This window comes from Ambystoma mexicanum, chromosome 11 (genome assembly GCF_040938575.1).
Source record: "Ambystoma mexicanum isolate Mex_15411 chromosome 11, UKY_AmexF1_1, whole genome shotgun sequence".
NCBI lineage: Eukaryota > Metazoa > Chordata > Amphibia > Caudata > Ambystomatidae > Ambystoma > Ambystoma mexicanum.
In genome coordinates this window covers 562,392,454-562,406,752 of record NC_090934.1, presented here as the reverse complement: position 1 = coordinate 562,406,752, position 14,299 = coordinate 562,392,454, and positions in this window count along the sequence as shown.

The window sequence follows — 14,299 nt, the reverse complement described above, 5'->3', positions numbered from 1 at the left end:
TAGGGAACAGAGCAAGCGTCAGGTTACCCCGACAGATGGAGCCGCCTTCTCTGGAGTGTTGCAATATAACTTCTCTGTCTCTGACCCACGCAATTATAGGTCTCCGGTTAGCTCCAGGCAGAGGTCTACGCTTCAGCGAGCGATGTGCCCTTTCAATTGCAAATCCCTGGGACAGTTTTCCCGGGCTAATCTCCTGCAGGAGGAGGTGTTCAATAAACATAGTCTGATTGTTGCCTTCCTCTCCCTCGGGGAGGCCCAGCACACAAATGTTGTTGCATCTGGATCTCTCCTCCGCATCCTCCACACAAAGCTCCAGGGCAGTGTTACGCGCTTCTTGGTCCCGCACAGCAGCCTCCAGGTTCGTAGTGGTGGTCACATTATTAGCCTAAGTGGTTTCAGTTCTCGACACTCTCTCTGAAAATTAATGCATATCTTGGCGCAGCAGGGTCATGTCAACTTGTCCTCATGTTCAGAGTCCTGGGCAGGCAGAGTGGGAGGACCAGACCCATCCGTGGTGGCTACAGGGGTCTTCAGCAGGGTTTTAGCTGCAAACGAGTCCTGGATGGTGCCCCTAGAGCCCCCTTTGCTCTTGTTAGATGGCATTGCGGCCACTGTTTGGATCCACTCCCCAGGGTCTCTCCACACAGGTAGTGTTACACAAGTCTGGCACAGACAGAGCAGCCCAGTCACAGAACCGGCATGGGTCTTCAGGCACAGCACAGGGGTCTCACCAAGCCAGTTCACCAGAGTGCACAGCACGTAGGCAGAACACCCCAGGCCCACCAGGGTTGCACCACAGAAAGCACTGGAGCCCCCAATAGCCAGGGCAGTGCAGAGCCCGCAATTAGTGTCACCGTAAGCCCCAGTAAGGTACCCAGTTGTCCACTGTTACAAGAGCAGTTAGTGCAAATCACACAGGGCACATACGCCTCCAAGCAGCATTTTCCAGGGCCCAAAAGACAAGGAGAGTCCCCACTGATCCACAATAGTGACGAAGCGCAGCTGCTGTCTGGGAGAATGATCAGGGGCGCCCCAGAGCACAGTGAGGCAGCATAGGAAGGGCCGGCTCTTCAGAGGCACAGTGGGCAGGCTGCACTTTACCATGCTGGGATGGATGTGATAGCCCCTCTGGGCTCATATATACAGTAATCAGTTGTAGGGCGGTGGTGCAGGCGAGGGAGAGGCGAGGATGGCACGATGATCAGGGATCCCGAGACCCACTTCACTAAGCACCATCTGTTGGGCCCGACTGGGCGTACAAACAGCATGGTTGCACAACCCCGCTCCTCAGCCCCCGCTGCAGCTCTCTGCACAGCCATGATCAAGCAAAGGCTATATTCGTTACAGTGGCGACACAGGTGAAGAGCATCTCAGTCAGCAGTCCGCAGCCGTGCTGCTGCTGAATATTTGCTGCGGCCCGGCCTCGCCGTAATCGATCTCTGGCGGTAATCTTGGAGGGTGCCTCTGGCGTTGCGTGGCCCAGGCAGGTACCCCCTGTAGTTGACACTTGTGCTCCGCTGAACACGGCCAGGAATGGGCTGCTAAACGGCGTAACCCGCATATAGCAATCAGGGGTAAAATCAGATCTCGCACTCTTTACATAAGGATCAAAGGCCGGATCGCTGCAGGGTAGACACTGTGCGTGTCTTCACAGCATAGTGCTTGGCGATGCCCCCCTGTCCTGTGTGGTTATAACCAGTAAAAGCCAATGATGGAGGCTGGGTGTCCATCACCCACTGCCCAATAATGCCTCAAAAGTGCTGAACCCTGCACTCTGCTCCTCCCCATACTGCGCATGTCCTCTCATCGACTTTCCCAAAACAAGCATTGGCAGTGGACATTTCTTTGGGAATTTCAGTTTTCACCCTAGGAGTCCCAAAGAGAACCTACCAATCGGGCAGTTTTTGAGATATCATAGAAACTGCACGAACAGTAAGGAATATGGTAGACAGGCACAAATGGTATCAGAGAAACTTGAGGAGAGAAGCTACCCCAAAAGAATCATACGACATGCCCGGAAACGGGCACGTAATATTCCTAGGGAAGTAACCCTCACACAAAATAAGAAGAAAACACAGGCAAACTATCAAATTACATCTTTCTTGAACCAGTCACCTTTGGTTAATAAAATCAAACAAGAAATAAAAAACCACTGGCCTATTCTGAATGTAGGTACCACGAATTTAGCTTTTCCACGCATTGCTATAAAAGGCGGTGGAACCTCTGGGACTCTTTAGTGAACACCTATCAAGAAATAAAAATGAAAAAAGCATGCAGACCAGGCTATGGTCAATGAATAGACCAATAGGCCACACACTTTGTGGCCAATGCTCTCTCTGTCCACTGTGAGAAACCTAATGGTGTCTCACCCGCTAGTCCCCAGGGATCTGTCATCCAGGTGGCCAGGACATGGCCATCACTATTGGATCCAGCTCCTGGGGGTTGGCCAGTGCGGGAGGATCACCTGGATAGGGGTCTTCGGGGAGTGGAAGTGGGACACCGAAGTGAGACGGGGTATCCCCTTCCTTATGACACCTTTTCCCCATCCTACCAGGTAGGATACTTAGAAACTCAAACCCCCGCCCCCTTTCTGACACAAACACGTTCTCACGGACAGTCCATCGTGAGTGACAATAGACTAACACCAGAGCAGTACACCTGACATGTTTCAAGACAGGGGTCAGGCAGAGTCGGGCAATCGCTGATAAGTACACGCACCTGACTTCCATCACACTTCCCCACACAGATAAAAGGCTGAGCATGAAAGCACACTCTGAGAAAGGCAAAAGGCACATGAAGCAGCAATTAGAAACTAGCAGTTGAAACCAAGGAGAAAGGCGGCGAGATCGGAGAGGACGACAAGGAGGGAAATGCTCTTGCCTCTTCCCACGCAGAACCGCAACTTTCCAGAACCTCAAGAAAAAGAAACGTAAGAACAGGGATTTCCACTGACTAACGGTGTAACTTGTGTCTAAGGTACACAGGACCATCCTGCACTGATAGCCAAGGCGGGGACAAGCAAAAGCTGCCGTGGTACTATCCTTGACTGCGACAGTAAAGCAACGCAACAAGTTCAGCATAGCCGGTGATTCAGGAGAAACTGATAGCAGGCCCTCTGTGTTATGCTCAAGGTTGCAAGTGGCAACTTTGTATGAACAAAGAACGTGTGAGCGATTGAACTTTAAGAAAACCCAGACCCAGTTAAGCACCAGATACAGAGTGGTCCGACGACACGTGTGTGCTCTTTCGAAGGTCTCTGTCTGGTGCCCCCCCCCTGAATGGGGTAGAATTATTGAGTTGTGAAATCGAAGTCGTCCTGCAGCGGGTTACGTTAAATCCTGTGCACAATCGAAAGACTTTGATTGGCTAAGAACTGAAATTGGTCTGAGCCCGGGAGAGGGGGACTCATTGGTTGAAAAGGGGATCTGAGCCCGACTGAGGGAGGCTAAAGGTGAAAGAAGGATCGGAGCCCGGCTGAGGGGGATACAGGGTGAAGAGTAAATCACCCACTGTGAATAAGGAGAAAGGAGCATTATTTGTTTTTGGTACTTCAGGTCCTCTGAGGCAAGAGACTTTGCATAAAAGGGACTTAGGCACAGAAGGCCCTCATATTGGTGAAAAGAACTGTAACCTCGTGCCAGAGAAACCCAGGAGTGTGCTGTGCTGGAGTGAACCGCCGTGTCCCATGCTAAAAGTGTGGGGAAGGGGGGCCAATGGCCCAACATCCTGACTTATCATTTTGTGAACACTTCTTCCTTGTTTTTGTCAACATTATCCCACACTATTTTGTAGCAGAGTAGTAAGGATTGGCAATAGTTTTATTTTTAGTCTGGGCCCTTTTTATTTGACTAGACTCCACTAGGACTGTGTTATTATTATTATTTGATGGTCGTAGCTTGCTCCCATCTTAGAGTTAGGTTTAGATTAGGCGTTTATCTCACCCATTTTGCAATTGAATAAACACCGTTGAACTGTGATCACTTGTGTCAAATGCACCACCTTAATAGATATCAGGTGGAGAACACCATGGGAACAAAGGGTTTTCATGAATTGCAATACCACTCATGGTGTAAACTTAATCACATGCTCATATAACCTATGATACGTAGGGATGACTGAAAGAGCAATAAAAATAAGAATATACAAACATCGCTCGTGCATTAGAATGAAAAGACTCATGGCACCATTAGTTGAACATTATACCACAGAAAACATAATGAGAATTGTTTAGAATTGATAGCTCTTGAGAAGATCCAAACACCAAGAGGAGGGGGAGACATAGGAGCAATGATGTTAAAACGTGAACAACTATGGATATTCTGTTTGAATACTCATAAAGAGGGCCTAAATGAGGAAATCTGTTGGTAAACCCTGGGTACTCTAGGATTAAATATTGAGGGTACCGAGAATGCCCAGTGAGGTAATCCGATATTTCAGCTAATACGTGTAACTAATGCCACTGCAAGTGTGAGACACGTGAAAAGTAACTTGTAGTTTGCAATCTTTTGAAATTCAATGCGCTGTAGAGATAGTTCAGGCTGAATAAAGATGCATGTGAATGAATGGCTGATGAGAAAATGTGTGCAGCAAGCATTAATATGGGGGATCAATACCAACCTGGAGCGGCACATGTGTAACACAATTATCCCAAATGTCTGAAAACTATCCTAACATAGTCAAGTCAACCTTATATCAACATCATCGACCAAACGTGTTGATAGGTATATCTGCACAGACAAACACACCCATCCAAGACACACCTACTACCTATATATATGGAAATATACCAATAGAGATTGTGAATCATGTACGCACATCCCACTGAGGAACAGACCAAGCCAGTGCAAAAAGAATATAACGCAAACTTGATCCCAATAACGGAAACGTGGCCTTGCTGAATAGCACTATGATAGTATGAAGAGAAAAGAGCGTGGCTGCGATGAAATTGAAAAAATGCCTTGTAAATAAGATTCACGTAATATCTAATAAATATCAAAACTACGGATGTGAATAAAAATATAACAAATATGAATAATACATCGGGGTGGTGTGAAAAGCACTAAACACTGCAGTTACAGCATGGATTAAGCACAGAAGGTATCCCATTCAAAGATGGGGGCCACCATAAACACCAAAATAATGATGTTGCTGCGTGTCATATGACCGGGAATTACGTCTTCAACAACTCTGCAGGCACACTGCTGCAACTAGGCAATTCAAGTGGGGAGGAAGCAGCACTTCCACGGTTCCGCCATTCCACAAATAAACCAGCTCAGTTATTCCTACTGCAGTGCCCTGCAGGGAGGGTGGCGTTTGCCCTGGCAAGCGACCTAAGGAAGGCCTGGGCTAAGAGAGCACACTTGCTACAAAATCCTCAGCACCAGGATATTTGCATGCCTGGCCACTGAGCTCCTAACTCTTAATTCTATTTTTACTTAGAGTAATTACTGATCTGTTGCGCCCTTTTTCCTATTGCTGTAATTGGATTAATACTGTGGAATGTATATTTACTTTTTTGTACATGTTTTTCTACTGATTTTATGAACTAGGACATAGGGTTTTGAGGTAATGTATAGCTAGTACTGGGGTGCGTGGGATGAATGTACGGAGTTGTATGTACCAACTGAATTATTGCAATGTTTTTACCGTGTGATATGTGTATTTGAATATGTTTTATGGATCTTTCATCCGAAATAAACGATAAATCACAAGTTGACCAGAACAGGTCTCTAAAGGGTTCCTTCCTCAATAGCTGAAATGGTGGTTGGCTTCTGACCTCCAACCAAATGTCTCTCTGGAAATGTCCATGCTTTGTGCCTGGCGGCATAGCTCAGAGTTCCAATACGAATGTCGTTTAAATCTTCTTCATTAATTAAATGGTGATTTCTCTGCTCTAGTGTATGGTTTCTTTCAATCAACCTTGGGGTCATCTCTATCTCTCGCCACCTTCTCGTTGTGCTTCTTTCACCACTTTTTAGGGTCCAGAAGCTTTCGCCCTGTCATGGATTATTGTGTCTCTTCCCCTTCCTGGGTTCTCTTCCCCTACTTGGGGTCAGTTGGCTTTCAACCTGGCGATGGTCTTCCGGTTTCTCACCCAGTCGTGGGGTATGGCATCTCTTAGCCCTACTTGTGGTAATTTGGCATTCACCCTGCCCAGTGTCTTCAACTTTCTCACCCCACCATGGGGTATTGGCTCTCTTAGCCCTTCTTTGTTTGTTTCACTTTCACCCTGCCATGGCATTTTGCTTTCTGACCCCACCGTGGGGTATTGGATCTCTTAACCCTTCTTGGGGTTGTTTTCCTTTCACCCAGCCTAGGGTCCTCTGGTTTCCTACTACACTGTGAGGTATTGGGTTTCTTACACCTTCCTAGGGTTGTTCAACTTTCACCCAGCCGAGGGACTTCTAGTTCTAGTCTTGGGTCTCTCAGCTTTCCCCCTCCCCCCTGCTCCCAGGAACAAATGCTTACCTTCTGTGTCATGGTGGCGTCCGTCGAAAAGGCAGTGTCTTCGGCTCTCCTGAAACAGCAGTTCGGCTCCTTCGAGCGTTCTCCACGTCAGTTTGTTGCGTCGGTCTCCTCTTTGGCCTTAGGCTCATTGGTCCATTCGTGCCAGAGACTGTGGGTGCCAGTCAACCGTTTCTGGTCTGGGCAAGCTCCTCAGTTCACTCGGTCGAGTCCGACTGACTCCAGAGAAGTCCTGGGCTAGCAGCGTTCGGCTGGCTCCTGGGCTCCTCTGCACCAGATGCCTTCGGCGTCATGCTCTCAAGTGTCTCTGCCCTCCCGGAGTATGGCGCCTCTTTTGTCTCGCTCCATTGGACTTCCTTTTCTTCTTCTTCCCGGCTGGTGTTGCTCCTGTGGCGTCTTTATGGTCTACTCTGAAATGAGATTGGACGCTGATTCTCTATTTCTTGTAATGGGTATCTGATACAAGAGCCAGAAACCACACCAGCCAATTTTACAGGGTCATAGGTACGATTATACGTGTCAATCCCCATATAGCCAACAAACACATGGCACCTTTCACTTGAGGGAGGAGGAATAAAATCCCTTTCTGGGGATTCCTTGTCCACTAAGGGGGAGTCACAGCCGTGGGATCCCACTTGCCCTATACCTTAGGGTATGTTAAGCTTAGCAGGGTTACCTCCCTAGTACCAAAGGTGCTGGCTCCACTTTGGGGAGTAGAGAAAAATTCCCTGATTTTTTTAGTGTGCGGTGCACAAAAAGACTAATTCACGCTTGGTTTAAAAGACTTCAGTGCTGCTCTGTTTAAACAGTAATAATATTATTATTAGTACAATGCTACCTTATAAGCAGCAGTGTCAGAAGAAAAATATATAGATATGCACCTTTCCTACACTACACCTTATCTCGCTTGGTAAGGCTCATTTTTTCGTAATTTATTGAAATGTATTCAGTGATGTCACTCTCTATGAATTCATCATCGGCAATGGTTACATGACATCACTTCCGATACCTCTCCCATTTTGGTGATACACGTCACTACCTGGACTTCACCAATACATTTGAGAAGTTGGCCCCAAATTTCACAATATGCACAGAAGGCTCAATCAGGGCCATGTTTCTTGCCCACACTAACAGTGACAAAACACAGAAGAGATTAATTCAAGAAAAAGGCCTTTTGCGCAGAAAATTGCTCAGATAGCCAGGTCCACAAAAAAAAAAAGAAAAGAAAATGAAACCACTATCAGCACAGCCACTCCAGAACGGCAAGCCCTAAACTTCAAACTCACTATCAGGTCCAAGCAAAGTAATTAAACCACCAGACACTGACGCAAAGGAAAGACGCAATCTGTAGAGACACCGCCTTTCATCAGATGTTGTAGTACTAAACACACTGAGCGTGATACCAGATGCTCTGCTAAGAACAGAGAATGGTCAGGGTGCAGACAACACTGGCACTTCGCCATGGTAGGTCGATAGAAGCACTGCAATGCCAGTGCAGGGTTTGAAATTTCCGGGCGCTGGGCGCTATTTGGCTCCTGGTGACACCTTTTCAGCACCTGGCACAATCGTGTCGCTCTGTGTTCCCAGGAGCTTTTATCAGCTCCTGCTGTGAGGTGTTTAGTGCAATTTACAAAATGGCCACTAGAAGTCAGCAGTGTAAAGAGAACATTGGGAAGGGCCAGCCAGCAATTCTATGGCAAGACAGGAGGCTCATATTATGCATTAACAGTCTTTACTCTGAATCACAGCAGCAAAGAAATAAAACTATGTAAAACTAAATTTTTTGCAAACAAACACAACGTTATTGTAACGCTCACCTGGCTCCCACGGAGGCGCGGGCGTGGCTGGGACTGCTGTGACCTCTTCTGCAGAGATGCGTAAGACCCGGGAGATGGACTGGACTGGATTCCCCAACCTGGCTTTTCTGGCTCGGAGGAATATCCCACTTAGGGACCAAAATGACGAGCTCTCCATCCTGCTTCTGATGCAGGGGCGCGTTGTGATTCCAGTTACTTCACTGGATTGATGAGTTTAAACTAGTTTGTCCATTCCCGTTGTACCGCAAATGTTTATGGCAAGTTTGGGTTTATATTCACTCATCTGTTCTTTTCTTTCGCAGGTGCTGGAGAAGATTCCGGGCTGCAGGCGATTTGGATGAAGCCAAATTCTGGTAAGAATTCCGATGAGAGATTCCTTTGCAGTTTTAAGTATCTCCTTTAATGTCCAATGTCTTTTTCCCCATAGGGGCCGGGGTACGGCAATGCCGGAGGTAAGGCGCCAACCCGAAAAGAGCTGCTGTGTCTCTCTTGCAAATGGGTAAGTCTTGAGTGACCGTATTGCTAATGTTCTCACATGCTCTCACTAATACAATGTCTGTTTCTTTTCCCCTTAGGGGCCGGGGTGCTGAGATGCCGGAGGTATGGCACAAACCCGAAGGCGGAGAGGGAATTGAACCACAGGTAAGTTCTACTTAGATTCGTGTTTCCCTTCTCACCTCTCTTTCTCCTTCCTTCCAATAGGTGCTGGATGGCGGTGGAAGCTCCGGATGGACGTTGCAGGACTCGAAAACGCCACGTGCAGGTGAGTGAAATGCAGCGTGCTGCGCGCGACGCGATGCGCGTTTAAAATGTTTCCCTTCTTTGCAGGATCGTCGGTGTGCAGAATCCGGAGTGCAGATGTATCAGGTAAGGTTCTTGTTTTCACCTGTTCTCTTCCCTTTTCTTCTTTAGGTGTTTCCAGGATGCTGGCAGGCGTAATGGAGGACCAAGGCAGGAGCAGGCACGGTGAGCGTCCAGCTGCTAAGTGCAGAACAACGCGAAGCGTGGTCTGCTGCTTGGGTGTGGCTTAAATAGCCTTTCAAGTAGTTCCAGGTATGTATTCTTCCCCCAGAAATATGTATTCCTCCACCGGTCACACCTGTCATGATCTCTGCTTCCAAAAGATCAGGACTTGCCCGACTCCCTTGGAAGCAGACCCATAACCCCGGTTCCGAGTGCCAGCCAGTCCCAATTGGGACCTTTTGGACCCTGTCCTGGCGCCAGTGGCACCAGGCTCATAAAGATGCCCAGTCCCAGCGCTGGAAGTGGCACCAGGCTCATAAAGATGCCCAGTCCCATAATGCTTGGGTGGACTTACCTGCAGCAGACCATGCTGCTTACTTACCTGCCAGTTGAACCCCTGATCCTCTTCTGTTTGGGACTACTTTTCCTGTTGGGTGGGGCAGGAGCCACTCCCTAGGTTCAGAACACTGGAACTCTTCTGGAAAGCAGGAACTCTTTTCTTACCTAGGCGTGGCTGTGGAAGGAGACATCTAAGCACTACAGGAGGCTATTTAAACCACACCCGATGGATGAATCTTGCTTTGCGTTATTCTGCATTCTCGGCAGCAGAACGCTCATCGTGTCTTCTTCTTCTGATCCTGGGCCTAAGGGAACAAAGGCTTACCATCCTGGAATCCAGTCTTCAGCAGCACCTGTAAAGACAAAGAAAGAACAGGTTAGCACTACGGTCTTCAGTGGCAGCGCATCTCTTACCTGGTCCATTGGCTGTCACCAACGCCTCGCGCTGCATTCCGGCATCTGAAAGACAAAGGCTTACCTACTCTTCGCATGCTCCGGAGGTCTTCGCACTGCATTCCGGCATCTGAAAGACAAAAGCTTACCAGCTCTTCGCACGCTCCGGAGGCCTTCGGCGCTGCATCCCGCATCTGAAAGACAAAAGAAGGTGCGTTTAAAGACATTGGGCAACTTTATTACTCACGTGCCATTACTCCTTCCCACGCCGAATCCAGTGGGTATTCCAGCACCCTTCAGCTTCTTTAAAGCTCCGAACTTGTACCTGCAAGATAAAAGGGACAGTTAGTGCGCATCGTGAAGCAGGCTACAAGCGCTTACTTACGTGCTTCCAGGCGCTTCTATTCCTCACGCGGGTTCGATCCTCAACTCTCATCAGCCCGCCATCCGCCATCGCCGGAACCCTGCAAAACAAGAGATATCATTACAAAAGACTTTTAAGACATTTGAAGTGCCAAGAACTTACCGTTCGTGCAGTTAACGACGGACAGCAGTCCTCTGAGGTCAAGAGGCCTGCACCCTTATCCAGTGAAGAAACTGGTTACGGCACCCTGCCCCGAGGCAGATGGAGAGCTCGGCGTTCACTTACCTAAGGTGAGGGTGTTAACCTTTGGGGTTCTACAGGAGAAGAGAAAGGGAAGAGGAGAGAGGCACCCAATAACCCCAGTTCATTAATCCCATATTTTCTATCTGCAGACATCTTACTCTTCGAGTCCGACATACAGTGCACAGAGGTCCAGCCCAAAGAGCCAACCATGTGTTACACATCACCTTTGAAGATACGGCATTCACCCAGTCAAGACCGGCGCCTCTGCGGGAATCAGGTGAGCGTTACAACACCCTAGAGATCAAGTAGTCCCTAGAAAAATAGTTCCTTCCAGTCTTGGAAGTTGCAGCATGGTCTGCACAGGTAAGTTTACACCAAGCACTACTCCCAACCTACTTCTGTATGAGCCTGGCGCCGATGGCGCCAGGACTGATGTCCCCTATGAGCCTGACGCCAACGGCGCCAGGACTGAGTCCAAAGGGCCCCCATCTGGGGCTGCTGGGACTTCCCTTGAATGCATGGTGTCTGTCTCTGAGGGTGCCGGGCCTGCTTTGGCTCCTTGGAAGCAGGCATCATGACAGTTATAAACATGCAATGGGAAACATCCCAGTCCAACATGCTGGGCAGGTCATGCCCTAGAGGTAGCCAATGGCCTGCGAGCTAGTCCCATATAGGTCCATTCCTTTAGTAACTCCTCCTCTTTCTTTGCTGCTGACCCACAGCTAAGTCACACCTCTTGTTCTTCCTTAGACTGTGTTTGGTAGTGTTACTTTGTAGCACTTGAGTTATTGGTGTGCTGGAACCATCTTTGCTGGAAGCGTGTTTCCTTTTCTTTCATTAGTTAGCAACTTTCTTTAAAGATTATTTCCTCAGTCAGGCGAGCGGAGCGTTGTTTGTTTAAGCCCGCGGAGGCCTGCTGAGGTGTTTTTGTACGCGTCGTCTGTGGGCGTCACGCTTTATTAGTTACAAATTCCTTTGTCTGGAAAGAGTTTAGAACGCTTCGAGCGTTCCTTTGTGACGCGCGACCCTGTTCGGGCCGCCGGCGTTTTCGTTTTCTGTCAGGCGCATGCGGCCGTGTAGAAGGCTAGCTTCTGACAGGCCGTGCATGCGTGTTTGCATATATCCTGTGTTGGCACACTCTATGGAGTCGTGCCTTGCACCAGAGAGGTTGGCGGTTCAAGCCAGCGCTCCGGAGTCATTCCTTTACAGTATTTAAATTTGTATATATTTTTTTTTTATTTATTGCGCATTTCCCTTACAGTGTTAAGAATTTGTTAAAAATGACATTGCCTTATTTAGGGTTTTAGTCAACGGTTTTTTCTTTGTCTCACACGCTGCTCGCGTGATTACCTGCTCGGTTACAGGCACAGCCTGTTGCATTGCCTTGTAGCCCTTCCCTGCTATATTTCACCCTACCAAGGAGTAAGGGTGCGAGCCTGCTCGGCTCTAAGTCTGAGTACAGCAGCTGAGCCTGCTAATGGTCATAAAGTTGTGACTTATATGTTTGAAGTGTATATTTGGAATATATTGAAATATTTTGGTTTCAGAGCTGCCATGGAAAGGAGTTCTGTTCCCTCCTCTGCAGATGCCAGCACTCAGGTGCGCGCTGCTAAGAAAAGTGATAAGTTGGACAGTATGGGGGATCAGTCCGGTCATGCCCAGCCTTCAGTGGTGCAAGCTATTCAGTCCTCTTTGGACACAGCCTTAACTGGTTTAAATAATACCTTGGTGTCAGCTTTTGATAAATGAATTACCCGCATTGCAGATTTTCACCCCCCCCATGATGCTGCCCCATCTGTTGTAGTCCAGGCCCCTAAAAAGTGCACAGCAAAAACTAAACATATCCAGGGACAACTCAGTCCTCCTATTGCCATATCATCTGTGTCTTCCACTAAAAGAAACCTAAAGAGAGGGTGGGAAGAGCCCAGTCACCCTATGTCTTCCACCCCGTGGCCACTCTCCGCGCCTTTCGCGCCAGTGGAACCCCCTATTGCTGTCACATCCTCTGGGAGTGCAGATGATTCTGATTCGCCCCCAAAGAGGCGGAAAAGGAAAGTGACCTCTGTTGCCCCTCAGGAGGGTCCCCTTCTGGATGTTAGTGGAGTACCTTTCTTTGATCATGCCCTGATTCAACACCCCAGGTCAGCCGAGTGGCAGCCCTCTGAAGAGGTTTCCTCGTTCCTCAAGTTCTGGATCAGACGCCCTATGCCCAAAGAGGAACGTAATAAGTTAAGGTCTGAATGTCCCAGACCTATGCTCGCCGATAAGGTGGCTTTAGCGCCAGAGATAGACCAGTTTATGGCGGCTTTTCTTTCCCAGAAAGGGAAAGACCCCAGGAAAGCGGTCGATATAGCGTGGCGTAGCTGTCAAGATAGACTGTTGGACATCCTGGGTCCAGTCACACAGATTTTTGAAATGGCAGAAGAGGCCGCGTCCTCTAATACCCCGGAAGATGTTGACGCACTAAGGGGGTGGATCCAACGCACGGTTTGCCTGCTAGGCAATGCTAATGCCTCCATATGTAGGGAGAGAAGGAAATCATTACTAATGAGGTTGGATTCTAAACTGGCGGACATGTCAGAAAGGGAAGGGGGCCCTTCGGCTCAAGGCAATTTGTTTGGGGATTCTTTCCTCAAGGATCTGTCGGCATATGTTCACACATTTTACGGCGCTGGACAAAGCGCAAATTAATATAAAAAAGGTATTTGCCCCAAAGGTTTTTAACAAGGCTGGATGAGGTAGGGCCCGCTCCTCCGGCCGCTTTACTCAGGGCTCCTCCCGTCCCCGCCAGTTTGCGCCCCGTGGTGCATACAATCCCTCCTCTGCTCGAGGAACACACAACCAGTTTTACCCTCAACAAAACTCAAGTTGGAGAGGACGTGCCGGCAGGTGCACCGGAAGATCAAGAGGGCCACCAGGTACTTTCTCAGGTGTTAAAAGTTTTTTCCCTCAAAAATCTAGGGGGCAGACTAGCCAGGTTTCTTCCACAGTGGGAGGCCCTCACTTCGGATCCTTGGGTGTTACAAACTGTTCAGGGTTGTCAGATAGAATTTTATGCCCCTCCTTGCCAGTTGTCTCATCCCCTTCCTTTGGTGTTCGACAGGGTGAAACAATCCCTCATAGATGTGGAAGTCAGGGATCTTATCTCCAAGGGGGCGGTAGTCCCGGCCTCTTACAAGGCCTCTCAGTTCCTGAGTACCATTTTTCTAGTCCCGAAGCCGGACCAGGGGTTTCGCCCGGTAATCAATCTAAAAGCCCTCAATTCTTTTGTGGTTTATCATCACTTCAAGATGGAAGGGATTCATTTGCTCAGGGACACCCTTCTCCCGGCGGACTGGATGGTCAAATTAGACCTCAAGGACGCTTACCTAGTGGTTCCTGTGTTTCCCCCACATCAGGAGTTTCTTCAGTTCCAATGGGGGGGTCGAGTGTGGCAGTTTGCATCCCTTCCGTTTGGTCTGTCCTCTGCCCCATGGGGTTTCACCAAGCTCATGAGGCCTGTAATGGCTCTCCTCAGATCCAGAGGGATTCGGATCATAATTTATCTGGACGACATGCTTCTTCTAGCCCAGAATTATCGAACCCTGTGCTCTCATCTGAAGTTCACTGTGACCCTTTTACAGGATCTGGGCTTTGTGATAAATATAAAAAAAATCCATATTAAAGCCTACGCAATGCATCCAGTTTCTGGGCTTCAATATAGATTCGAAGCTTT